The sequence below is a fragment of the Bombina bombina genome, chromosome 1 (assembly GCF_027579735.1).
Source record: "Bombina bombina isolate aBomBom1 chromosome 1, aBomBom1.pri, whole genome shotgun sequence".
In the NCBI taxonomy this organism is placed as follows: domain Eukaryota; kingdom Metazoa; phylum Chordata; class Amphibia; order Anura; family Bombinatoridae; genus Bombina; species Bombina bombina.
Window position 1 is genome coordinate 731,957,052 of NC_069499.1, and position 25,588 is coordinate 731,982,639.

Below are 25,588 nucleotides of genomic sequence, written 5' to 3' on the forward strand. Positions count from 1 at the left end.
CATATACAGCCAAAGTATCCTATTAAGAGAGAGGGAAGATATAAGTATAGTGAAAGGTAACAAATAAATGAATATATCTATATCTATTGATAAATCTTTTTCTACATATAATTTCTATAAATGATAATATTAATATATTTACATATAGGCTGCTAGATCCAAGTCAACATTCAGACCCCTGGGATGTAAACAGCCAATTTTATAAATCCACTAGGTCTCCTGCTGTCTCAAAGCCAGCAGTCTATGATGAACCTTTGAAGGTATCCAATCTATCACCCTCGCCTTTAGAGACGAGGGATTACAGTTATGAACCTCATGAAAGTGGTTAGGGATACTGTGTCACTTGCCATTTTAATGTTGTATATGTGTTCATTTACTCTAGTTTTTATCTTTCTTTTAGTACGTCCCACATATAACAGTCCACACCCACATGTGAGTAGATACACCACATGAGTAGAATCATAAGTGGTTCTACATTTGATGTCGAATTCTTTAGTTCCATCCCAATTAGAAAATTTAGGATGTTTATCAACATGGCTACATATGCTACATACCGTCTTTCTTCATGCATAAGTACCCTTTTGGGCTGTAAGCCAATTAGATCCGCTATTTGCTGATGATAGATTCCTTAATTTACTCGATGTTAGCAGATTTTTTAAGTTTTTTTCCTTTTCTAAAAATTACTGGAGGACTTTCTGCTAACTGAGATCCTAAAATTGGATCTGTTTTAAGGATACTCCAGTGCTTCTTTAAAATCTTTTTAGCGGTTGTAGCCCCTTCATTATACGTAGTAAGGAAGCGAGGGGAACCATTCTCCCCATCTGTTTTTAATTTTTGTTCTCCATCTCCCTTATTCAGGAGACTGTTTCTATTTACCTTGAGAGCTCTATTTTTTGCCTTTTCCAATAACTCATTCTTATATCCTTTTTCACAGAATTTTGTGTCTAGAACAGCTGCTTCTGTATGAAAATTTGACATATGCATACAATTTCTTCGCATTCTGAGATATTGTCCATATGGAACATTCATAATCCAACTAGGTTTATGATCACTAGTGGCTTCTTTATAGCTGTTCCTCTCAGTAGGTTTTCTATTGTTAGTCACTGAAATCTTATTATTATCATCTGTATAGAGAACCAGATGTTAGGTTAATTGTAAGTTTAAACTTAGTTTTTTTTTTATTTCACAGGTAAGTTTTTATTCATTTTAAGATAGGGATAATTAATTTTAATTTAAAGTTAGGGTGTGATAGGTTTTACAGTTTAATAGTTTAATTTATTAGTGGTGATGTGGGGGACTGGCAGTTTAGGGGTTAATAGGCTTAGTTAGTGGTGGCGGTGTCAGGGAGTGGCGGAATAGGGGTTAATAACTTTATTATAGTGGCGGGGATGTAGGCGGTCAGCAGACTAGGGGTTAATAAGCTTTAAATAGTGTTTGCGATGCGGGAGGGCCTCATTTTAGGGGTTAATAGGTAGTTTATGGGTGTTATTGTACTTTCTAACATTTTAGTTATGAGTTTTGTGAAACATTTTTGAAACCTGTAATACTGGCACTATATGGAAATCCCACACAAAAACTTCATTTTTTTTAGTGACGTTGCGTTACAGGCTAAAATGCTTGCGGTATATCTATACCGGCACGACTCGTAATGGCTGTGTTACTATTTTTATGCTTGCCATTTTTTGCAGCGTTAAAATCGTAACGCACAACTTGTAATCTAGCCGAATGTTAACAATTGAATAACGAAAAAATATATTCAAAAATCATAATTAATGTATTGACAACATAAGCCAATGACCAAAAACAAACTGTATTTGCTCATTTAGGTTTCTCTATCTATTGAATACATTTGTTAATGAATAAATTAACAAAACCTTACATTTTTATTAATTAAGTCATTTTGTTAATGAACAAATAATGCAAATATTTGTTCAAAAATAAATGATGAATGTGTGCAGTGCAAAGTCATTTAAAATCCATTTGAAAATAAATGTTCTTATTGTTGGAATTAGCTTACAATTTAAAAAAATGGCATATTGGCCCGTGAAAAGCCATTTAAATGGCCCTTCTAACAGACTGGCGTAGAAACCCACCCACACACACATTTGCTTGGAAACACTGTTTCTGCTATACATTTTGCATGACAAACTGCTATAAAATGTGTTGCTCTTGTTTTACTAGAAGTGATTGCTCTGTGAAAAAATTATTTTATCTACTTTTTGTCTTAATATTTTCACTTCCTGATGTTTACAGACTATTTCTAGAACAGTAAGGATTGTTTGTTTATACATTCTAATTAATTCTAAGGGGTCAATTTATCATAGTGCGAATGGACATGATACAATGTAGGGTATCATGTCTGTCATACATGGATAAATGCTGACAGCATATGCTGTCGGCATTTATCATTGCACAAGCAGTTCTTGGCTGATAGCAGGGGGTGTTAATCAACACAATCGTATTCAATCAGGTTGATTTCTGTGCACTGCCTCATAACTTCTGTTTCTGGCGAGCCTGAAGGCTTGCGCAGAAACTGGAGCATCAAGCTCCATTCGGCGCTTGATAATTCGGCCCCTAAATGTCAAATGAGATCTCTTGATTTTGGAGTTCAGAAAATAAAAACATTTAAGCACTTCTGTCTTGTGCTTAAAAAGCAGAATTTAGTCTTCTAGCACTTTGTGATGTTTTTAACGCCAATATTAAGCTTACACACTTGGGGGCCCATTTATCAAGCAATTCAACCCAATCGAGTACGATCAGGTTGATTGACACCCCCTTGCTGGTGGCCGATTGGCCGCGAATCTGCAGGGGGCGGCGTTGCACCAGCAGCTCACAAGAGCTGCTGGTGCAATGCTGAATACAGCGAGCATATTGCTCTCCGCATTCAGCGAGGTCTGTCGGACCTGCTCAACACAATCGGATCAAGTCCGACAGACCTTTGTTAAATAGGCCCCTAAATGTAAGTAAGCTCAATGGGCATATTCAAACTCCTCGATCTTGGCTCCCTTAAGCTATTGCCTGCTCTTTTAAATGGTTTGTGTTTTGGGTTATAACGATTAAGCACAATTTATTTGAATAGAGGTTGATGGGAACCCTGATGTGGAAATCTACGTTACATAAATTTGCTGAAAATGCCCTTATTCATATAAGCATAACCCCTCCTTTTTACTATAGAGCTGAGAGAGAAAACACATAGACTATTATTTATAAACTTGTTTATTAAAAATTTCACTAAAAATAAATCGCCTAGAGTTTTGTCGGTAAAAACCTGCAGGGGCTAACGCTCCTTTTTTTCTTACCGCTCCCTTTAAACAACGCTGGTATTACGAGTTTTCTGAATGGCTGCGTTAGCCTCAGAAAAGTGAGCGTTGAGCAAAATTTAGCTCCACTTCTAACCGCAATACCAGTGTCGCTTACGGTAGCGGTAAGCTGGAAAAACTTGCTCGTGCATGATTTCCCCATAGGATACAATGGGGCTGAGCTGGCTGAAAAAAACCTAACACCTGCAAAAAGCAGCGTTCTGCTCATAACGCAGCCCCATTGTTTCCTATAGGGAAACACTTTCTAAGTCTACACCTAACACCCTAACATGAACCCCGAGTCTAATCAACTCTAACCTTACACTTATTAACCCATAATCTGCCACCCAGCTATCGCTGACACCTACATTATATTATTAACCCCTAACCTGCCGCTCCGGACACCACCGCCACCTACATTATACCTATGAACCCCTAATCTGCTGCCCCAACATCGTCGACACCTATATTATATGTATTAACCCCTAATCTGCCGCCCCCAATGTCGCAGCCATCTACCTACACTTATTAACTCTAATCTGCCGACCAGACATCGCCGCCACTATAATAAATGTAATAACCCCTAAACCGCCGCACTCCCGCCTCACAAACAATATAATAAATTTTATTAACCCCTAATCTGCCCTCCCTAACATCGCCGCCACCTACCTACAATTATTAACCCCTAATCTCCCACCCCCAACGTTGCCGCTACTATAATAAAGTTATTAACCCCTAAACCTAAGTCTAACGCTAACCCTAACACCCCCTCTAACATAAATATAATTTAAATAAATCTAAATAAATTTACTATAATTAAATAAATTATTCCTATTTAAAACTAAATGCTTACCTATAAAATAAACCCTAAAATAGCTACAATATAATTAATAATTACATTGTAGCTATTTTAGGATTTATATTTATTTTACAGGCAACTTTGTATTTATTTTAACTAGGTACAATAGCTATTAAATAGTTAATAACTATTTAATAGCTACCTAGTTAAAATAATTACAGAATTACCTGTAAAATAAATCCTAACCTAAGTTACAAATACACCTAACACTACACTATCAATAAATTAATTAAATAAATTACCTACAATGATCTAAACTAAAATACAAATAAATAAACTAAACTATATTACTAAAAAAAACCCCACTAAATTACAAAAAATAAAAAAATATTACAAGAATTTTAATCTAATTACACCTAATCTAAGCCCCCTAATAAAATAAAAAAGCCCCCCAAAATAATAAAATTCCCTACCCTATACTAAATTACAAAAGTAATCAGCTCTTTTACCAGCCCTTAAAAGGTTTTTTTTGCGGGGCATTGCCCCAAAGTAATCAGCTCTTTTACCTGTAAAAGAAAATACAAGACCCCCCAACATTACAACCCACCACCCACACATCCCTACTCTAAAACCCACCTGATCCCCCTTAAAAAAAAACTAACACTACCCCATTGAAGATCACCCTACCTAGGATTCTATCACCCTACCTAGGATTCTATCAGCCAATCAGAATTAAGGTAGGAAAAATCTGATTGGCTGATGTAATCAGCCAATCGGATTGAAGTTCAATCCGATTGGCTGATTGGATCAGCCAATAGAATTGACCTTGCATTCTATTGACTGATCCAATCAGCCAATCGGATTGAACTTCAATCCAATTGGCTGATTACATCAGCCAATCGGATTTTTCCTACCTTTATTCCGATTGGCTGATAGAATCCTATCAGCCAATCGGAATTCGAGGGACGCCATCTTGGATGACATAATTTAAAGGAACCTTCATTCATCGTTAGTCGTCGGGAAGAATAGGATGCTCCTCGTTAGATGTCTTGAAGATGGACCGGCTCTACGCCGGTGTAAGGATTCCAGTCCTGCTTTTACCTTTTGCTTCAACTCACCTCCCTCACCTGTACTTAAGGCATCACCACGCCCCAAACAAATGCTTAGTTATTGAGTATTGTTTGCTAAAGTCAGTGCTCTGTTTCTTATAAGCTAAATTCATATAAAGAGAAAATTTACTTTTACTACTTCAACTTATGGATTACAAATACCAGCTGCAGTTTGGTCTCATAAAGGACTGATAACAACTAGTTACATTTCATCCTGAAAAGTATTACTCCTGGAAGTAACAACCTAATTCAACTTAACATCTCTACAGGAATTGCTACTTTGTCACCAACAAAAGGATTCTACTTTCTACCGCTACGGTATTTGTATCACTGCTATTTTTTCCTTGGAAGCCTAATCTAACGGCTAATATCAAATGTTATTTTTCTCTTGAACATTTCTAAACTGACTTAGTCTCAGAAATACTTCTAACATTTGCAACGTTTGTTTCATGATATTGTTATAAACATATTTTGATTCATTTCCATACCGGACAGTAACGGACTTTATGTGACGTCACACAGCTTCACATAACAGCGTGTCACTGCTCTCAATATACTCTCAGCTCTGTGTTCAGTTATCCACGCTGCAAACACTATTCAGTGTGCTGTGTCTCGCAACAGGTTACGCCCCTGTCAGCACCTGCAGTTGTCTATCTCATGTCTCTCACGCTTCAGTGGTTATTACAATGAACTTTATCTCTCCTATATGGGCTTGAACTATATAAATGTCATAAGTTGTTATTAATAATATTACTTATATTCAGTCTCTTATTACTTATATGGTATTACAGCAATATAAAACCATATAAAGTCTTCTTGCATTTCCTTATAAAAATCACTCTGAGTAAATACAGTCTATGCTGATATAATAGCCTGTACTCCAGTTGTGAAACATATATAATTTATTTTAACTCTGCAGTTGTGATTCAAATAAGCAAGGAACCTGATATAATAACTAAGCCATATATAATGGATCCAGCAGAGCTTCCTCAAATTGTTTATAATTTGACACAAAGAGTTGATCAACTTAGTCAAGCCTTTAGAGAATTACAATTAGAAAATGAAACTTTAAGAAAAGTTATAAAAGATACTGTCTCTACTAAACAGAGCCTCCCTGACAATCTGTCAGAACCATTCATTGCACCCCCAGAATTTTTCAATGGAGATAGGAATTTATACCGTCAATTTAAAAATGCTTGTCTGCTTAATTTCACCCTTAAACCTAGAACATACCCAAATGATAGGGTTAAAGTCCTTACAATGATAAGTTATTTAAGAGGGGAACCTCGCATTTGGGCAGACACTCTCTTTGAGACAAATAATCCAGTTCTCTCATCTTTTTCATCTTTTCTGGATATCATGGATGAATTATACTATGATTCTAAATTACAGTATACTGCTGAGAAAAAGATGAGGAACCTAAAACAAGGTATCAAACCTGTTGAAAGTTACATAACAGAATTTAAACAATATTCTATTGACTCTCAATGGAACGCCATTGCTCTAAAAAATCAGTTCAGGCTTGGACTCTCTGACGCAGTAAAAGATGAATTAGCCCGAACTGAGTTACCTGAAACATTGGAAGGCCTTATGAAGCTCAGCAGGCAAATTGATAGGAGATTACGTGAAAGAAGATTTGAACGGCAATACCCCGAAATTGTTTACAAGAAGAATAAGCTTCTAAACCATCCCACTTCTATCAGTTCTCATACTGGTTCAACTGGTGCTGAAGCAATGGACATAAGTTTTATCAGAGGACCTCTTACTCCTGAAGAACGCATCAGAAGGAAGACTAGAGGCCTCTGCATGTATTGTGCATCCTCATCTCATACTCTAAAGGACTGCCCCTCTTTGCCACAGAACAAGAAGAGTAAGTACCATACCAATCTTTCTATCCAGTTAAAGCATAACAACCCTCTTCATTGTTCTTTACTTCTCTCTCTACAGTGGGCAAATAATCAAGTGACCATTCCAGCCATCTTGGATACAGGAGCACAAGGAAACTACATCGACAGTTCTCTGGTTTCAAAAAATAAAATACCATTGATCAAAAAGTTGTCTCCTATTTTCCTTCGTGTGGTTGATGGGTCTGAGATATCATCAGGGCCCATTACACATCACACCATCCCGCTCTCTGTTACCACATTAAAAACCCATCATGAACATCTCACCTTTGATGTAATCACATCTCCATTATTCCCTATAGTACTTGGGCTAGCTTGGTTACAGCTACACAAACCAAATATTAATTGGAAATCTTTAAATGTTCAATTAAATTCTGAATTTTGTCAACAGACTTGTCATAGAACCTTTTTTCACAGTTTATCCTCCACATCAGAGACTCTGATACCAGAAATGTAAAAGCAGTTCTCTGAGGTCTTCAGTAAAAAGGAAGCAGACACCCTTCCCCCACACAGAATCTACGACTGCCCTATCGAATTGAAACCTGGAACCACACCACCCATTGGACATCTATACCCACTCTGCCAACCAGAATTGGATCATCTAAAGACTTACCTAGATGAAAATTTAAAGAAAGGGTTTATCCGTCCTTCGGTTTCTCCTGCAGGTGCAGGAATGTTTTTTGTGCGGAACAAAGACCAATCTCTTCGGCCTATCATTGATTTCAGACAATTGAACAAAATCACCATAAAAAAACGATACCCCCTCCCCCTCATTCCTGAACTCATAGAAAGACTCAGGCATGCTCAGATTTTTACTAAATTGGATTTGAGAGGGGCGTATAATCTAGTACGTATTCGAGAGGGGGATGAGTGGCTTACCGCTTTCAGAACTAGATATGAGTTGTTTGAATATCTGGTTATGCCCTTTGGCTTAACCAACGCACCCGCAACTTTCCAGTTCTTTATCAATGACATTTTCCATGATCTTCTAGACACCTGTGTTTGTCTACCTAGATGACATTCTAATCTACTCCACAAATCTAGAAGAACATATCAAACATGTTAGTTGGGTTTTAGCAAGACTCCAAGTCCATCGGCTCTACGCCAAATTGGAAAAATGCATTTTTCACACCAACAAAATAGAGTTCTTGGGCTACTCCATCAGCCCGAAAGGGATTCAAATGCAAGATAACAAAGTGGAAGCAGTAAAATCCTGGCCCACACCTTCAACAAGGAAAGAACTACAAACATTTCTTGGCTTCAGTAACTATTACAGAAAGTTCATTCGCAATTTCTCAAAAATAGTGAAACCTCTGACTAAATTAACTAGTGCAAACTGCACTTTCCAGTGGACCAAAGAACAGAATGATGCTTTCAGCTTTCTGAAGAATTGTTTTTCATCTGCTCCCATTCTGAAATACCCTGATCCGAACCTTCAATATATCCTAGAGGTGGACTCTTCAGATTATGCTCTTGGCGCTGTCCTCTCTCAAAGACAGTCTCCTAAAGAACCTCTACACCCAGTTGGGTTCTATTCGAAAATTATGACTTCAGCAGAGATCAACTATTCCATTGGGGACAAGGAACTGTTAGCCATTAAAAGAGCCTTTGAATTCTGGAGACATCTTCTTGAAGGTACCTCTCTACCTATAGTGATTTACACAGATCACCGGAATTTGGAATATCTACAAAACAACAAAACTTTATCTGGACGTCAAGTGAGATGGAGTCTCTACTTTAGTCGTTTCAATTTTCAAATCATGTATAGGCCGGGATCAAAAAATGGGAAGGCAGATGCACTCTCTCTCGACGAGATTCAAGACCTGTACAAGAAGACTACCATTCTTCCTCATACTCGTTTCCTTGCTATCCTATCTCAACAGGATAAGGAATACCAATCTGATCTATCATCAGAAGACCAAACCCTATTAGATAGTCTAAGCCTCCAGAATGGTTTTTACTTCCATGGTTCTAGACTATATATTCCAGAACGTTTCAGACAGAAAATAATCAAAGAACATCATGACCCTCCACTAATCGGTCATCCAGGTATCAAACGTACTTATGAGCTTATTGCCAGAAGTTATTGGTGGCCATCGATGAAAACAAGTATAAAAGAATATATACAACATTGTACAACTTGTACAGTATCGAAACCAGAAAGAAGACCACCATACGGGTATTTGATTCCTTTGGAAGTACCAGAATCTCCTTGGTCTCATTTGGGAATGGATTTCATAGTTGATTTACCACCTAGGTCAGGACAAACTACCATTTTAGTTGTTACAGATCATTTTACTAAAATGGCACATTTCATTCCTTATCACAAGTTACCCACTTCCATTGAAACAGCATACCTATTTCTAAACCACATTGTACGATACCATGGGTTACCCTCTATTTTAACTACTGATAGAGGAACCCAGTTCACTTCACGCTTCTGGAAAGCACTCACTAAAGCACTTCAAATTGATCAAAGATTAAGCACTGCTTTTCACCCACAGACAAACGGCCAAACTGAGAGACTCAATCAGTGGCTTGAGCAATACCTTCGTTGCTATTGCTCATATCATCAAAATAAATGGACTTCTTTCCTCTCTATGGCTGAATTTGCCTATAATAATACCATAAACAGCACTACAAATTACTCTCCCTTTTTTGCCAACTATGGATTTAACCCAAGATTCTCTATTTCAACGACTTCTACACATGATTCACCATCTGTCGATGTGTTAACACAAAACATAGCTGAAAATTTCTTACACTTACGTGATAACATCAAACATGCTCAGGCTTCTCAGAAATTTTTTTATGATCTACGACGTAGAGCTTCTCCGAAATATTCCATTGGGGACTATGTTTGGTTATCTTCCAAAAATAGTAAAATGCACTTACCAAGTAAAAAATTGGCTGGGTTGTTCCTTGGCCCATTCAAAATTCTACACATCATCAATGAAAATGCCGTGCGGCTTGACCTACCTGAATCTTTACCCATCCACCCAACTTTCCATGTATCATTATTGAAACCCTACTTAGGAGATAAGCCTGATGCACCTCTTTTACCCCCTTCTCCTATACAATTAGGCACTGATGTCTATGAAGTTTATGATCTCTTGGACTCAAGACATTATAATGGAGAGTTACAGTATCTGGTCCGTTGGAAGGGGTTCGCCCCAGAGGATGACACTTGGGAACCTCATGCACACATCAATGCTCCGAAGCTTATAGCTCGTTTCCATAGACGCTATCCAAGTAGACCCAAATTCCAACCCGTGGTCGGCTTGCTTGAGGGGGGGGATATGTAAGGATTCCAGTCCTGCTTTTACCTTTTGCTTCAACTCACCTCCCTCACCTGTAATTAAGGCATCACCACGCCCCAAACAAATGCTTAGTTATTGAGTATTGTTTGCTAAAGTCAGTGCTCTGTTTCTTATAAGCTAAATTCATATAAAGAGAAAATTTACTTTTACTACTTCAACTTATGGATTACAAATACCAGCTGCAGTTTGGTCTCATAAAGGACTGATAACAACTAGTTACATTTCATCCTGAAAAGTATTACTCCTGGAAGTAACAACCTAATTCAACTTAACATCTCTACAGGAATTGCTACTTTGTCACCAACAAAAGGATTCTACTTTCTACCGCTACGGTATTTGTATCACTGCTATTTTTTCCTTGGAAGCCTAATCTAACAGCTAATATCAAATGTTATTTTTCTCTTGAACATTTCTAAACTGACTTAGTCTCAGAAATACTTCTAACATTTGCAACGTTTGTTTCATGATATTGTTATAATCATACTTTGATTCATTTCCATACCGGACAGTAACGGACTTTATGTGACGTCACACAGCTTCACATAACAGCGTTTCACTGCTCTCAATACACTCTCAGCTCTGTGTTCAGTTATCCACGCTGCAAACACTATTCAGTGTGCTGTGTCTCGCAACAGGTTACGCCCCTGTCAGCACCTGCAGTTGTCTATCTCATGTCTCTCACGCTTCAGTGGTTATTACAATGAACTTTATCTCTCCTATATGGGCTTGAACTATATAAATGTCATAAGTTGTTATTAATAATATTACTTATATTCAGTCTCTTATTACTTATATGGTATTACAGCAATATAAAACCATATAAAGTCTTCTTGCATTTCCTTATAAAAATCACTCTGAGTAAATACAGTCTATGCTGATATAATAGCCTGAACTCCAGTTGTGAAACATATATAATTTATTTTAACTCTGCAGTTGTGATTCAAATAAGCAAGGAACCTGATAGCCGGATGGATGAAGATAGAAGATGCCGCTTGAATAAAGACGTCTGCTGGATGGAGGACCTCTTCTGCCCCGATTGGATGAAGACTTCTGCTTCTCCGGATATCCTCTTCTGGCCCATCGGTGCCCGGCTGGGTGAACACGGCTCAAGGTAGGGTGATCTTCAATAGGGTAGTGTTAGTTTTTTTTAAGGGGGGATCGGGTGGGTTTTAGAGTAGGGGTGTGTGGGTGGTGGGTTGCAATGTTGGGGGGGGTCTTGTATTTTCTTTTACAGTTAAAAGAGCTGATTACTTTGGGGCAATGCCCCGCAAAAAGCCCTTTTAAGGGCTGGTAAAAGAGCTGATTACTTTTGTAATTTAGTATAGGGTAGGGAATTTTATTATTTTGTGGGGCTTTTTTATTTTATTAGGGGGCTTAGATTAGGTGTAATTAGATTAAAATTCTTGTAATATTTTTTTATTTTTTGTAATTTAGTGTTGTTTTTTTTGTAATATAGTTTAGTTTATTTATTTGTATTTTAGTTTAGATCATTGTAGGTAATTTATTTAATTAATTTATTGATAGTGTAGTGTTAGGTGTATTTGTAACTTAGGTTAGGATTTATTTTACAGGTAATTTTGTAATTATTTTAACTAGGTAGCTATTAAATAGTTATTAACTATTTAATAGCTATTGTACCTAGTTAAAATAGATACAAAGTTGCCTGTAAAATAAATAGAAATCCTAAAATAGCTACAATGTAATTATTAATTATATTGTAGCTATTTTAGGGTTTATTTTATAGGTAAGTATTTAGTTTTAAATAGGAATAATTTATTTAATTATAGTAAATTTATTAAGATTTCTTTAAATTATATTTAACTTAGGGGGGTGTTAGGGTTAGACTTAGGTTTAGGGGTTAATAACTTTATTATAGTAGCAGCGACGTTGGGGGCAGCATAATTAGGGGCTAATAATTGTAGGTAAGTGGTCGCGATGTTAGGGAGGGCAGATTAGGGGTTAATAAAATTTATTATAGTGTTTGCGAGGCGGGAGTGCGGCGGTTTAGGGGTTAATATATTTATTATAGTGGCGGCGATGTCTGGTCAGCCGATTAGGGGTTAATAAGTGTAGGTAGGTGGCGGCGACGTTGGGGACAGCAGATTAGGGGTTCATAGCTATAATGTAGGTGGCAGCGGTTTCCGGTCGGCAGATTAGGGGTTAAATAATTTTATTATAGGGTTTGCAATGTGGGGGGGCCTCGGTTTAGGGGTTCATAGGTAGTTTATGGGTGTTAGTGTACTTTGTAGCACTTTACTTAAGAGCTTTATGTTCCAGTGTTAGCCCATAAAACTCTTAACTACTAACTTTTCTATGCGGTAGGAGTCTTAGAGGTAGAGGCTGTACTGCTCACTTCTTCCAAGACTCGTAATACCGGCGTTAGGCAAATCCCATTAAAAAGATAGGATACGCAATTGACGTAAGGGGATTTGCAGTGGCCAAAAGTCGCAGAAGAAAAGTGAGAGGTACACCTGTACCTGCCAGACTCGAAATACCAGCGGGCGTTAAAAAGGCTAACGCAGAACTCTAAATCTAAGCGTATATTTTTTTGCATATGTTGTGGGTTTCTCACATCATGATGTTATGAATTAAATACTAGTATAGTTTGAATCAGCTGGGTTTCCAGAAAAAAAAGATATATAATATGGGTGGGTTTGTAATGGAAAACGGCCTGTTGAATATAGGGCTTATATGTGAGCAGCATCTAAAAAGTCAAAAGCAACTCAGCACAGGGCTGGCAATATCTCAGCAGTTACTAACATTAGTTCTGGCAAAATATTGTTTTATTTAACTCAAGAATATAAATACAAATTATAAATAAATCAATTAATAGAATATAATCATCTCTGAACACTCCGATTTAGAGAAAGCAAAAAATATAACAGTAAAAAATTAAAAAGATGATTGATAAGACCCCAATGAAGGGGTTAATGTATGGTTTGCTGATTTAATTAACTGCCAGATTATTTACTTTTTTTGTGTAAGAGAATATTACATTATACTCCTTTTAAATATAACATTTTATTTTTAAATGAACATTTAATTTAATAAAAACACTTATTGAAACAATGGCCCATAGTTATCAAGGTCTGGCGGACCTGATCCGACACTGCGGATCAGGTCCACCAGACCTCGCTGAATACGGCGAGCAATACGCTCGCCATATTCAGCATTGCACCAGCAGCTCACAAGAGCTGTTGGTGCAACGCCGCCCCCTGCTGACTCGATCGGGTTGATTTCCGGCAATGTCTGCTCAGAGCAGGCGGACAGGTTATGGAGCAGTGGTCTTTGTGACTGCTGCTTCATAACTGCTGTTTCAGGTGAGTCTGATGACTCGCCAGAAACACGGGGCATCAAGCTCCATTCGGAGTTTGATACATATGCCCCAATGTATTTACTGTTCAAATGCTAAGGGGCATATTTATCAAGCTCAGTATGGCCCGTGTTTCTGGCGAGCCTTCAGGCTCCCTAGAAACACAAGTTATGAAGCAGTGGTCTAAAGACTGCTGCTCCATAACCTGTCTGCCGGCTCTGAGGTGGCGGACAGACATCGTTGTAACTCAACCCGATCCAATACGATCGGGTTGATTGACACCCCCTGCTAGCGGCCAATTAGCCACGAATCTGCAGGGGGCGGCGTTGCACCCGCAGTTCATAAGAACTGCTGGTGCAATGATAAATGCTGGCAGTGTAGGCAGTCGGCATTTATCAATGTGCAGCGGACATGAGCCGCAATATCGGATCATGTCCACTCGCACTTTCTTAAATAGGCCCCTAAATCTCAAACATATACATTGAATTTAAATAATTGTATTTCAAATGTGTTTTTTTAATATTCAGTATGAAAAATGTAACATTACTTTTGCAAAAAGAAAAAAGAAAGATAAAATTTGCTTTATTAAATATATTTTTTGTAAAATGACATATAACAGATGTTCCCCGCATCCCTCATTTAAATGTTTGTCATTTGTAATGTTTAAAAAAAACGCAAAAACACCAAAATTATTGGAATAATTAGTAATACCTTTTATTGGACTAACTGCAATTTAAATCACAGGTTTTTATTATTAAACCACATCCATGGAATAATGCGGCTACTGAAATCAGCATGGTCTATAGAGACAAATGTCAGCTCATTTATAAGCTGAGCGCATTTATATTGCACAAAGGCAACATTAACTGATACATAAAGGGACATAAAACCCAAAGGGCCAGAGCGGTATTTAACTCTCCAGGTTAAGCGTAAACTCAGCTTTTTGCACGTGTCAGGTACAGCTCATATTACAAGTTGAATGTAAACAGTTTTTCGCTCATGCGCTAACCTGATGCACGTAAAAAGCTGAACTTAAAGAATATCGTGCATGCAATAACTTATTCCGCCATAGAAGTCAATGGAGTGTGAAAAGTTTAAAAAAAAAAACATACGATTGCATATTCTTAAGTGTGCTAACCCAACATGAAAATATGAATTTTTCACATTTCAATGTTCTTCACAATATGTTCTATTTATTCATAAACACATATTTCTACATATATCTGATGGTATTTTGATACATCTATCTATCTATCTATCTATCTATCTATCTATCTATCATCTATCTATATATATATAATTATATATAGTTATAGATATATACAGACATATAGGAATATCTATTTATAAATACATAGAACATATTCAGCTATGTGCAGAACATTGAAATATGAAATATACAGCAAATACACAGTATAACATTTTATAAAATATGAATTTTGCATAAATATACTTTTACGTTTTCATCTACTTGAGTTATATATATATATATATATATATATATATATATATATATATATATATATATATATATATATATATATGTGTGTGTGTGTGTATGTGTGTGTGTATATGTCTACATATGTATTTATGTGATTATATGTGTATATATGTCTGCAAATACATATATACATATATAAATGCATAAATACATCTGTACACACACACATATATACATATATATCCATCTTTAGACAGGTGTATGTATGTATCTCTATGTTAAAGCCCTTTGTCTGCCTTTTTATTTCTGAGAATCTTTAAGCCCTTATAACTTTTTTGTGCAATTTTTAAAAAATGGTTTTAGATAGTGTTATTATGAGTGTAACTGTACTCTGTAATGTGTTTTTGATGTGTTTTGTGAAACAGTTAACCAGGGCTCTGAGGAAGTGGTAATCATTCTAGTGTAAATGGCGATTGCTCTCAAGTGATCACATTTACTTTCAACTTGTAATACGAGCAGTAAATCCGATGCTCTCAAACACCCGCGAGAATCACCTTTTTGCATGCGCATAACTGTTAATGCACCACTAGTAATCTGTCCCAAAATGTTTATTTTAGGATTCAAATAGAACATACAATTTTAAAAAAACTTTCAAATTTACTTCTATTATCAAATTGTCTTCATTTTCTTGTCATCCTTTGTTAAAAAGCAGGAAGGAATGTTCAGGAATGTGCACATATCTGCAACACTATATGGCAGCAGTTTTGCAACAGTGCTATGCATCAGCAAGAACACTAGATGGCAGCTCCATTTAATTTCATGTACTGCTCCAGACATGTGCATGATACCTATCTAGATATCTCTTTAACAAAGAATAGCATGAAAACAAATTTGATAATTGAAGTAAACTTTCAAACTTGTTTAATATTGTATTATCTATGTCTATCATGTCCCTTTAACTTACAGCCATTATTTAATGGATTTAAGGAAAGACTTGGCCAACATAATTCAGGGATCTTTCTCCAACACTCCACTTTTGATTATTTATTAAATGTTCTTATAAGAAGCAAATTATTAGCTAAAATGATCAGCACATGTTCTCTCCTTGATGTTAAAAATTACACTCTGCTGTGATCACTAATCTGTCATTTCCTCGCACCTGTGAGATCTTTACATATGTAAACATCCAGTTCTCATCAGCCTCACAGGTGTTGTTATGTTGTGCCAAATTTCACTGGCAGCTAATGAAACAACTCATGCAGGATTCTAAAAAAACTATAATCGTCTGTGAGTGGATGATATGCTATAAAGGCTCTGGCCTGGATATCAAACTTTACAGATGCATAAAATGCTGAAATGTAACAACATAGGACTTTATCAAGGTATTTTTGGCGAAATATGAAAATCTACACTTATTTTCAAAGTGACCCTAAGTAAACAACATTTTAACACTAAGCACAATATATTATATCATGCTAAACAAATGCCGATTTAAATAGAGACTGTGGGGCTGATTTATCAAGGGTCGAATGTCCCCTGATGCCCCTGTTTACGCGCAAGCCTTCAGTCTTGCCGGAAACAGCAGTTATGATGCAGCAGTCTTAAGACCGCCTCTGAAGCTGCAGACATCAATCCGCCCAATCTCATTCGATCGGGTTGATTGACACCCCATGCTAGTGGCGAATCTGTAGGGGGCGGCATTGCACAAGCAGTTCACAAGAACTGCTTGTGCAATGATAAATGCCGACAGCGTATGCTGTCGGCATTCATCAATGTTTGTCGGACATGATCCGCTGAGCGGATCACGTCGGACAGACCGATGATAAATAGGCCCCTAATCTCTAACATTCATTACTTTAAACAGTTTACATAGATTGTCAAAACCTGTGAAAGGCTGAGTAAAGGAAAAAATAAAATAATAAAGGAAATGTGATAACAATATTCTTCCAAAAGATTTTATTTAATAATAGCTGTTTACAACAGAAATTTGATTTTAATTGATCAAGGAACTTTTCATTGAGATAGCTTGGACAATATTATTACGGTTGGATACTTTTAGTGACCTATAATTGCACACATTGATTACAAGTGGAGCACAATTGCTACCTGGAGAAGTGTAAACATGATCACTAGGTCACAATATTTTTTTAACCCCAGAACCTGTATTAGAAATCTTGCATTTAAAAAATACTGCAACCATGTTTGCGGAAACCAAGCCCTTCTATTTCCCTGGTGGAATATATATATATATATATATATATATATATATATATATATATAGACACTTTTTAACCTAAAAACAGGGTGTCTCGCTAAATGGTGTATACTGTATTTTCATATACAAAAGAGATGCATACAAAAGTGCATAGAAATATTTAGACATGTGTACATATACACATACAAATATTCAGACTTAGATACACAACTCTGAGCCCTTTCCAGTGAAGCACCTTGTCATATATCATATCTCTTTTAACCCTTTTAAAACATTTTGTTTTGCTATTAAACTAATATTTTTTTATTAAAACATGTTTTGTATGAGTGTAATACTTTATTTTAATATGTTTTACATATGTTTTGTAAAACTTTTTTTTTTTTTTTTAATCTGTTTTACCTTGGATTTATAATACCAACTTGTGTTCTTATTATAGTGTGGCCCAGCAATATTGATATCACACCCCTCGCTATCATTAACGCTTCACTTCTGAGCCAAAGTGTGAGAAAAGATCAAGGGGATTGGAGGAAAGAAAGAGATACATTTTCCCTGCAAGCTCAGTCAATTTGATTAAGTTGTGTTTTCAGTTAAATGAGACAATTATTTAATATAGAAAATATACCTAAAAGAGCAATTTCTCATAGATTTTAAACTCTTTAAATAGAGTTAAAATAAAACTAATTTTATGGGTGTGTGTGTGTGTGTGTGCACCTTTATGCAATTTAATGTAGGCATGTGAAGGCACCTAGATGTTTGACTTTATAAGGTCAAAGTGTAAGTTAGGTTTAGCATGTGTACAGGCTAGAAAGGATTATGATATTGCTTCAATGCTTATTTCACTTGTATTTATTTATTTATTTATTTATTTAAAATAACAGTCTACAAGTGGTTTTTTATCATCATCATCATACACATGCACACTCCAACATCTTATCAAAGGCGTCATGTTTTTCTTAACCTGGTGTGAAGGGTAGTTGCACCAAAGATAATAACCAAACACTGTTGCCAGATGGCTAAATACATGTGCACGCTCCTTAGCTAACCAATGATTATTCTTTTACAAAAGGATACCTAGAGAACTAAGCAAAATTGATAATGAAAGTAAAATGGAAAGTTGTTTAAAATTATATGCTTTATCCAATCCATTTAAGTTTAATTTTGATTTTACTGTCCCTTTAAAAAGTTTAAATTTATTGAAGTTCCTTTAATATATAATACAAAATGAGGTAAATCTCCAAATAATCTGATGTTTTGCTCTACACAGAGCACTTAAAAGGACAGTCTAGTCAAAATGTAATTTTCATGTTTCAGATAGGGCATTCAATAGATCAGGCGGACAATCAACCCAATCATACTTGATCGGGTTGAATTGTGGTGATCTCTGTCTGCCTCATCCGAGCAGGCGGACAGGGTTATGGAGCAGCTCTCCGAATTCAGCATTTCACCAGCAGCTCTTGTGAGCTGCTGGTAAACGCTGCCCCCTGCAGACTCGCGGCCAATAGACCGCCAGCAGGGGTGTCAACCAACCCAATCATATTTGATCAGGTTGAATTGTGGTGATCTCTGTCCGCCTAATCAGAGCAGGCGGACAGGGTTATAGAGCAGCGGTCTTTAGACCACTGCTTCATAACTGCTGTTTCTGGCGAGTCTGAAGACTCACACACTGATTGGATGTTCATTGGAATTGTGATTAAAAAAAAGAGTTCATCCCAGTGGGCCGACATAATAGTGTAATAGAAGCATTACTATAGATATGTATTTAACCCTTTCACTGATAGATTTAAAAGAAATGTACACATATACTTTTTTAATGGCATAGATTACATATATAGTATTTGATTAACTAAAGTTAACCATCACTTTAATATAACCGTGTTGGTTATGCAGAACTGGATAGACAATAAAACTACAGCATTACTTCCCAATAATAAGGTTATAAACCCAATACTTAATAATGGAGGATAATGGAAAACAAACACTAAAAAATAGAAAAATAAAATTGCTTACAGCATCACACTGATCATTAAAACAAATGCTTATAAAGTGATAGAAAACTGTTAGTTGGGATAGAAGCTTTCACAAATTCATCATACACATGTTCGATTCCCTTTTACTTCCATATAATTTTCTTCAAAATATAAAATATGCTAGGTGTTAAGTATTTTTATATATATATATATATATATATATATATATATATATATATATATATATATATATATATATATCCTATACTACAGGGAGTGCAGAATTATTAGGCAAGTTGTATTTTTGAGGATTAATTTTATTATTGAACAACAACCATGTTCTCAAAGAACCCAAAAAACTCATTAATATCAAAGCTGAATAGTTTTGGAAGTAGTTTTTAGTTTGTTTTTAGTTATAGCTATTTTAGGGGGATATCTGTGTGTGCAGGTGACTATTACTGTGCATAATTATTAGGCAACTTAACAAAAAACAAATATATACCCATTTCAATTATTTATTTTTACCAGTGAAACCAAAATAACATCTCAACATTCACAAATATACATTTCTGACATTCAAAAACAAAACAAAAACAAATCAGTGACCAATATAGCCACCTTTCTTTGCAAGGACACTCAAAAGCCTGCCATCCATGGATTCTGTCATTGTTTTGATCTGTTCACCATCAACATTGCGTGCAGCAGCAACCACAGCCTCCCAGACACTGTTCAGAGAGGTGTACTGTTTTCCCTCCTTGTAAATTTCACATTTGATGATGGACCACAGGTTCTAGATGGGGTTCAGATCAGGTGAACAAGGAGGCCATGTCATTAGATTTTCTTCTTTTATACCCTTTCTTGCCAGCCACGCTGTGGAGTACTTGGACGCATGTGATGGAGCATTGTCCTGCATGAAAATCATGTTTTTCTTGAAGGATGCTGTTATGTTAGGTGCAAGTATTTAATATCCTAAACTGCAGGACCACTCAGTCTAACACCAAACCTTTAGGTTCATTAGATGTAATCAAGAACCTAGTTTTTGCTCATAGATCTGAGGGTCACTGCTGCATGGATGCAGAGTGAAAGAAATGAGATTTAAAGGTATATTATCCCGATTGCAATACCAGGTTGCAATATGCAGATAATTATGCAGAGAGAAAGAAATGAGATTTAAAGGTATATTATCCCGATTGCAATACCAGGTTGCAATATGCAGATAATTATAGAGATAGTAGATAAATTAAAGATTTAGTTAAGATTAAGTATTAGTAGGTGAATGTCAGCCTCAATAAACACAGGTTGCAACCAGGAGGTGTTTCTATATAAAGTAAGCAGGAGAGCTCTATAACAGGTTATGTTGTTTTTAGTTAGCAGGCAGTCCTTAGTTAGTCTATAACGTTGTTAGTATTCATATAAACAGCAGGCAGTCTTTCACAACCAACAGTATGATATTTGATAAAGCACATAGAATAATTAAGCACAGTTCATCAAGCTGAATCGATAGATATTACAGGCAATCAGATAGTTAACGGTAGCTGTATTTGCATAAGCGTCACACTGTAAAACATGCAGGAAAGTCCTTCAAAGTAGTAAGTGAATTAAGGTATAATACGTTACCAACTTCAGAGAGTAAGGAATAGTAACGGTTACCGCAGCTTCAAGGTGAGTTGCTATTAAGCACAGGAGTTGTTTGTTTGCAGCCAGAGTGAGAGAGAGCTCCAGAGACTTACGGTGACGTCAGACGCCGATACACGGCATCAATGTAGAAGCCGGGAGAAACTGAATTAACAAGTAAGAGATACTTTAAGGATTCCGGACAAAACAAAGAAACCTGGTATATGACGATCCAAAGTTGAAAAGCACACAGCAGTTGTAGTTATTATGAGTAAATTCCTTGGTTAGGAATATCAGCAAGGTGTCTTCGTTGTTGCTCAGCTTATAGCTAAGTGAATACAAATTACCAAGCATAGGTAGACTGGAGGAGGGGCCTTATATAGGGATGTGAATACCTGAACATCCTGATTTAAAGGGACAGGAACATAACAGGACGCCCCCCTAAAAAGAGCCGCTCCGCGGATCAAGGCTTGGGTCGGTCGGGATGTCTCCGATGAAAAATTGAAAGAAGACGGGGTGCCGACAAATTAGAGTATGGTTCCCAGGAGTCCTCATCAGCCCCAAAACCTTTCCATCGTACCAGGTACTGGAGTTGATTGCGGTATAAACGAGAGTCCAAAATAGAATCCACCTCATACTCAACTTCATCCACAACTGGAGGGTTAGTCAACGAAGGATGAGGGGGATCCCTTATCGGAGAGAAAGGTTTCAGGAGGGACACATGGAATGTAGGATGTATCCTGAGAGAAGGAGGCAGCTGAAGAGTCACAGCATTTGGATTAACAACCTTAACTATGTCATAGGGACCTATGAAAAGACTTCCAAGCTTTTTACTTGGAATACAGAGTTTCAGGTGTTTGGTACTTAGCCAAACCTTATCCCCAGGTTTATAAAGAGGGGGTTTTGAGCGTCTTAAATCATAATGGTGTTTCTGTGAAGCTTGAGCTTCTTGTAAGGTTGTTTTGAGAACAGAAAAACCCTCAGCAATAGTATTGACAGTCTGATCAACCGTAGGTAGCAAGGAATCGGTTCTGTGGAAAAGATGATATGAAGGGTGAAAACCATAATTAATATAGAATGGCGACGTTTTTGTGGATGCGTTGGTCATGTTATTATGTGCGAATTCTGCAGTAGGCAGCAGAGCGAACCAGTTATCCTGTTGGTTGGTACAATAGCATCTCAGATACTGTTCAAGAGACTGGTTAGTCCTTTCGCACTGACCATTAGTCTGGGGATGATAAGCAGTACTTAATCTCCTAGTAATCTTGAGAATAGAACATAACTGAGTCCAGAACTTAGAGGTGAATTGAGATCCTCTATCAGACGTGATGGAGTCGGGTAGTCCATGTAACTTTACAACATGATTCAAGAACAGTATGGCTGTTTCGGATGCGGTTGGTAAACCCATATGTGGAATAAAATGTGCCTTTTTAGAAAACAGATCAACAATGACTAGAATTGTGTTATGGTTAGAGGATGGGGGTAGCTCCACTATATAGTCCATTGCTATGTCCTTCCAGGGTCTTTCAGGAACTGGTAATGAAAGAAGAAGACCATAAGGACGAGTTCTAGTATGTTTGCAAGTAGCGCAGACTGAACAGGATCGAATGTAAGAAGAGACAGAACTTTTCATATTGGGCCACCAATAGTCTCTTTGAAGTATGCGTAGTGTTTTATGAAGTCCAGGATGTCCTGAAAGAAGAGAATCATGTGCAGAATGCATTAATTCATTTCGTAGAGGTTCTGGTATATATATCTGGTTTCCATGGTAATACAGATTACTACTGTGTTTTTGTAGATCTGCTAATGGGAGTTTTGGATCTGCTCTCTGATACTCTTTTATAGAGGTTTCAGTGATTGAAGTTAATCCAATGAACTTATTTTGTGGAATGATAGAATCTGGAGGTATATAATGTTGAGGTTTTGGATCCTTCCTTGAAAGAGCATCTGCTTTTGTATTTTTGGAACCCGGGCGGTAAGTGATGGTAAAATCAAATCTTGAAAAGAAGAGACTCCATCTAACTTGTCTAGATGTTAACGTTTTGCTGGTTTTTAAATATTCAAGGTTTCTATGATCCGTAAGTATAAGAATAGTATGTTTAGTACCCTCAAGGAGGTGTCTCCAAAACTCTAGTGCTGATTTTATAGCGAGAAGCTCTTTTTCACCAATAGCATAATTTAGCTCGGCTGAGCTCATTACCCTAGAGTAATATGATATTGGATGCAGTGCTTCCTTGGGTGAAACTCTTTGTGAGAGTACAGCTCCAAGAGCGTACTCAGAAGCATCAACCTCAAGCGTGTACTGTAAACTGGGATCTGGGAATTTGAGTATCGGTGCTGTTACAAACCTCTCCTTTAATATATTAAATGCGTTCTCAGCATGAATATTCCAAGAGAAACCAGGTTTTTTCTGAGTTAATTTAGTCAAGGGTCTAGCAATCTCAGAAAAGCCCTTGATAAACTTCCTATAGAAGTTTGCAAACCCAAGAAATCTCTGAACATCTTTTTTTGTACGGGGGGTGCTCCAGTTAGTAATAGCTTCCACTTTGTTTGCTTCCATGGCGATACCAGAAGGGGAAACATGGTATCCTAAGAAGGAGATAGTAGTGGTATTAAAAATGCATTTCTCTAACTTAGCATAGAGATGGTGTGAACGAAGTCTGGACAAAACAAGCTTGACATGGGTGTGATGGTTTGTTATATTGTCAGAATAGATTAAAATATCATCTAAATAAATGACCATACAGACATCAAGTAAGTCATGAAATACGTCATTTATAAAACACTGGAACGTTGCAGGAGCGTTGCACAGCCCAAAAGGCATTACTGTATATTCATACAGTCCATAACGTGTGCGGAAAGCTGTTAGCCACTCATCGCCTTTCCTCATTCTTATCAAGTTATAAGCTCCTCTAAGATCTAATTTTGTGTAAATTTTAGCTCCTTGCAACCGTTCTATAAGTTCAGGGATAAGTGGGAGTGGGTACCTGTTTTTCTTGGTGCATTTGTTAAGTTGTCTGTAGTCGATAATAGGACGAAGTGATCCGTCCTTGTTTTTAACAAAAAACATTGCAGCACCCGCTGGAGAGGTGGAAGCTCTTATAAAACCTTTCTTAAGGTTATCCTCTAAGTACTGTTTCAAATGAACCAATTAAGGTTCTGACATAGGGTATATATGACCAAAGGGAATAGAACTGCCCGGTAGTAAGTCTATCGGACAGTCATAAGACCTATGGGGGGGTAAGTTCTGAGCTTCTACTTTGTCAAACACATCGGAAAATTCTTTATAACATTCAGGTAAAACATGATCAGTCATACAACACACAGAAGCTTTGGGAAAACAGACTTCCTTACAGTAAGTGGAATTAAAATTCACAACACCTTGCTTCCAAGATATATCAGGATCATGCTTTATCAACCAATTGATACCAAAAATTAACGGGTATAAACTAGAGGGCAAAATGTCAAATGTACATGTCTCAGTATGGCCTTTCTGTGTGATAACTTGTAAGGGTGTAGTGTGATGAGTGATAGGCCCTGTATTCATAAGAAAACCATCAACCAATCTTATGGCTTGTGCACTATCTTTTTTTTATTGTGGGTATTTTATGTTTTGTAACAAATGCTTGGTCAATGAAATTCCCAGATGCACCAGAGTCAATAACGGCCTGGGTTTTTGTCTTCTGTAGACGCCACTGCAAAAGAACAGAAATTGGTAAATGAGTGGTAAGCATAGACAATTTATTAAGGCAATTTTGGTGCTGAAGATTCTTACCCCTCTTCTGTCTGATAAGCACTGGACAGTCTCTAACACCATGGTCCTTTGCTGCGCAATATAAACACAAGTTATGTAGCTTCCTTCTGGCTTTTTCCTCTGGTTTTAGAGGACCCCTCATGACAGCAACTTCCATAGGTTCATCATTTGATTTAGATGGTGCAGTGACCACAGGATGGTATACCGGGATTTTCTTGGCAATAGGATCAGATAGTGCCCTTTCAGATCTACGTTCTCTTATCCTTCTATCAACAGTGATACATAAGGTCATAAGATTCTCTAATTCCACAGGAACTGCACCACGGGCTAATTCATCTTTTAATGTTTCAGAAAGACCTGTTCTGAACTGATTTCTCAGAGCAGGTTCATTCCATTGGGTGTCTGGTGCCCATCTTTTAAAGTCCGTGATATATTCTTCTACTGCTCTTTTACCTTGTCGTAGGCTCCTAAGAGCAGTCTCAGCAGTATTCTGCTTATGATGGTCTTCATATAATAGGGACATGGCAGAGAAAAAGGCATCTAAGGAGTCTAATATGGGGTCATTGTTCTCATAGAAGGCGTTAGCCCAGGATTTAGCCTCTCCTCTGAGGTATGAGATGACCGTTAGAACTTTGACCCGATCAGATGTATAGGTTCGGGGTTTTAAAGAAAAGTACAGAGTACAGGAGTTTTAAAATTCTCTAAACTGAGTCCTGTCACCAAAGAATTTTTCAGGTGGAGATACAGTTGGTTCAGGTGTTAATTCAATAGGAGCAGGTTTATCAGATAAGTGCTCATTAATAAACTTCCTAATGTGATCATTTTCAATTTTAATTTCTCTGAGGCCTTGTAG